Consider the following 4,687-nt stretch of genomic DNA (forward strand, 5'->3'; position numbering starts at 1 on the left):
AATGACATGCCTGTTTAATGTGTTTTGTGAGCATTTTGTTTATGCTTTCACTTCAAACGTTTCATTGTTTGATACAATCATAAAATGTAGTTCTTGAAGAATTTTAAATTGGGATTTTTGTTTTGGAATGATTCTCAACACTCATAGGTGTGGCTATCATTTGGGCCTATGCATGCCTCATAGTAATGGGACCTACAAACATGCCTTTGATGTTATTGCTTCCAACTGCTAGATTGGTCGAGCGTCATTGGTTGTTTCATCACCTTGGTAATTTGAGCCATATTGATTGTTTCTTTTGTTCATTGTACAATATAACAACATTTTTGAAGTGTGGGCAATTAGATAGAGTCACCCTTTGAAACTCAATAAATATAAGTGATGTGCATGTATATCTCAATGTTATCTATTTTTGGGCAAGGAAGAACATGTAAGGGCATGATGTAACACGATGGTGAATAACACTTACATCAATGTGTTACTCAAGGATAAATATTGGATACACATTTTTGGTGATATAAAATCATTGTTCCTCTACCGATTCTCTTTTAGTAATTCCTAGTTATATATTGCAAGTTATATGTATCTAAGTTGATATTTAGATGGAACATCAAGGTTGCCAAAATTGTGAAATTAGTTTAATTTTGAATTTCTAAGCTTCACACTCCTTATACTCTTCAATGGGGTGCTTCGACGTTTCATGCAAGTCATATGGTTGGCATGATGGCTGCGGTGCTAGTTTCCATGGTTGAGGTAAATTTGTCATGTTGAAGTATGTTACCAATACAAGAGGCATAATTGAAACTCTATTTTGGTTTTATTTGTTGTGAATTGGATACACGAATTCCCACAATGTGTTTATTTCATTATGTAACAGTTAATTTGTCAAGACCAAACCTATCTACGATAAATATTGTTGTTGAGACCAAACCTTTCAGATTAGATGTTCTTGAATCTAAACCTTTGTGGGTTCCATAGCTTACTTGCTATGTTTCTTTTGTAGAGAGATTAATGGCTATGGCTATGAAAGAGATGTTTAAAGGTTAAAAGTATTGTGTGTGGTTGCATTGTAGGAGCTTAAGGAGTTAAATGTTGAAGTTTTCTTAGAGAAAAACTCGGTATGTGTTTGTTTTGTCATTGTAGCAACTTCATGCAGTGAAGTTCTTTCTCAAGTTGAATGTTGTGAATTATTCTTGCACATCACATGGTATATTCTTGTTATGATATATCTTCTGTTTGATATATCGTTTTTCACTTCCATGAAACCATGATATATGCAATGTTACATAGGCATGTCAAAGAAGATGGCATTGAGTGTGATCCTATTCTTTGAATGAAGGTGGTGTGAAGACGCACATACTCTCCACGCTCACATACATGCAAATATACATACAAACAAGCAAACATACATACATACAACAAACACATTCTAAACAAAAGAAATGTAGAAAGGGAAAACAAAAAATACAAAATGAAGAACAAAATAAATAAATGCTTGTTAAAAAAAGTAAAAACAAAAAGTAAACACGTTACAAAATGATTGTATGTGAGCGATGCCAATAGTGATGAGTTTTGGCATCACTACCAACCTATTTTATTGTGACATGTATAGAATACACATTCACATAGATCTAACATGCACATACATAGACACATAGACACATGGCATAATACAATACATACAACACATGCAATACAATACAATACAATACATACATACATACATACATAAACATGGAATACAATATAGTACATGCATACATACACATGCAATACAATACAATACAATACATAAACATGGAATACAACAAAATACATACACACATAACATATACATACATACATACAACCATGCATAAAATATGCCCAACACATTCAAATAATACAATGCATATTTATATACATCTATAGGATATACATGTGTTTTTCTATGTAAGGGTATTTAAAATAGTTGTTGTCAAAATATATATTGACAATAAGGGGTATTTTTATTAATCGTTTTTTTACAAAAGGGTTCTAAAATAGTGAAAAAACATATGTATAAGGGGTTTATAAAAGATATCTTGAACGCACGTGATACAACCTCTTTAAATATAGTGGAACCCCCGGGGAGGTAACAATCAACAACGATTCGGTTTGAACTGAACCAAACCGCGGTTAACACTTTAAACGGTTTGGTTCGGTTTCAACAGTTAGAAACCACGGTTTTAACGGTTTAACGGGTTTTTTTTTTAAAGAAAATTTAAAATTTTGCTTTTAAACAATCTTTTCATTTTCAAGCCTTATTCTCACATTTTAAGAAAATCTTTAAAATTTTGAAATTTTAAAATAATGAAATATTTTAAATTTTGAATTTTGACCGAAGTTGAAAACCGAAACCAAACCACAAAACCGTGGTTTTAATGGTTTGAATTTTTTTTAATGGTTCGGTTTAGTTTGGTCCACGTTTCAAAAAAATTAAATGGCTCGGTTTTGATCTCAAACCAAACCGAACCGTTGCCGATTGTTAGTTGGAGGTTCAAAACCCCCTAATACATTACAGAATGATATTTGACAAACCTAAGAGTGCATGTTTTCACATTGTGCATTAAAGATAACACGACAACACTACCCATCCATATCCTTGAGCCCTATCACTTTCTTCCTCCATGGTATTTGATAGGTGACAATCCACGTTTTCACATCATGCACTAGAAATGACACGACGCACGACATACACCTTGAAGATCAAGGAGCTTTGCGACTCGCTCGGCTCGATAAGCGTAAGTATCGATGATGATGAGATGGTGCAAATATGCCTCGGCGGCCTCGCACCATGGTTTGGCGCGATGCAAACCACCATTCTAGCAAGGGAGAAATCTCCCTCCTTCGAGCTCCAATCAATGCTATTGGTCGAAGAAAACCACATGCGTACAAGGAGCAACGAGTCAGAAGGCCACATGCTTTACACGCACTCAAACGAAGGAAGAGGACATAGATGAGCGAGAGGCCGATTCAGCCAAGGACAAGGCGGACGAGGTCCGACCTACGACAACAACTCCCAATTTCGGTCGCAAAATGAAAGCCAACGAGGAACCTTCGCAAGAAGGGGGAGCTTCCACTCCGCCCCGAGCCGTCAAAACGCAACCGAATGCGGATATTGTGGAAAGCTCGGCCACCACAAAGAAGAGTGCCAAAAGAAGATGCACGAATCAGCTTCCACAAGCCGACAACTCACAAATTACGCGCACAATTCCGACTACGAAGAGTAAAGCGGAATGTACGGGCACAACTCCGACTACGAAGATCGTGGCGGAATGTTCATGATAAAACATAGAGCAAACTCTATGTCGGCCTCTACCTCAACTAATGCCTACGGTCCGAAAGACGTATGGTTCGTCGATTCCGGTACCTCGAACCATATGACATTGCATCAAGAATGGTTCCGAGAACTTCGAGAGCTGGACCGACCCGGCTATGTCGAAACCGGAGACGACACTACGCACCCGATTTGGCACATCGGCAATGTTCCGTTCGGAAAAGAAGGTAAGCAAAATTACATTAAAAATGTCTTGCATGTACCGACCCTTACGAAGAATTTGGTCTCCGTCGGCCAAATTGTAGAGCAAGGGATGCAAGTTCGATTTAATCAAGGCGGTTGCTTCATCGAAAAAGAGGGCCGACTCATCGCACGCGGACGAAGAGAGGGCCGAATGTTCATTCTTGACTCACACGAGATGAAATCGGTCATGTTCGCAAAGGGCATGAAAGCCGACTCCGACATAGAGTTATGGCACAAGTGGATTGGCCATATAAATCTCCAAAAGCTCAAAGCAATGAAATCAAAAGGAGTCATCATCGGACTCCCAACATTCAAAGAGAAGGAGATTGAAGGTGTATGCAAAGCATGCCAATTCGGCAAGCAACACCGACACCCATTCCCGAAAGAGCGGAACGTGAGCAAAGGTCTACTCGACGTAGTCCATTCCGACGTATGGGGACCGGCGCAGACGGCTACATTCGGCAGATGCCGATATTATGTTGTGAAGAATTTCGGCCAGAGGCGGAAACCGGGCAACATTGGCTACCTCGGCGGGGTGCAGCATGTGTACGCACCCTTGTACATTTAGTGTGAATATCGAGGGCGCCTTTATGGCGCCGACGAGTAGTCAAGTCGGGACAGACGATCCAATGTAAGTCGGGATTTATCCCACATTGTAACGCGTCCCTCTCCTTGTTCTATAAAAGGAAGGGAGCGGCCTTTGTGAAAGGGCTGCCCATTTTGCATTAGAGGGTATACTGTTAGGTTTAGAGTTAGGTTCTTCTTCTCTCCCCTTCGTGTTTTGCTTAGGGTTTGCTTTGGTTAGGCCTCCTGTGCAAGACCCCGCTCGGCGCGACGAGCTGAGAGCTCCCCAACGGCGGCTTGGCAGCAGACGACTACTGTAACCTACCTCAGTCCGGCTCGAAGCCGGGAATGTATTCTTCATATATATACATACATATACATTTACGTTTGTCTGTGTATATTCGCGTCGTTGTTGGCGTCGGGTGCTTACCCTCTCCTGCGTTTTCTGTACATAAGGCGTGAGTCGGGTTGAGCTGTGTGTGTGTGTGTGTGTGTGCGTGAGTCGGTGTTAAGCACGCTCTCTCTCTCTCTCTCCCTTCGGTTGCTTCCGGTGTGTTTCTGGGATGCCCCAAAAACAGTGAAGCA

This window comes from Azolla caroliniana, unplaced genomic scaffold, assembly GCF_043228905.1.
Source record: "Azolla caroliniana isolate FFs.n. ecotype wild unplaced genomic scaffold, voAzoCaro1.0.p SCAF_15, whole genome shotgun sequence".
Lineage (NCBI taxonomy): Eukaryota > Viridiplantae > Streptophyta > Polypodiopsida > Salviniales > Salviniaceae > Azolla > Azolla caroliniana.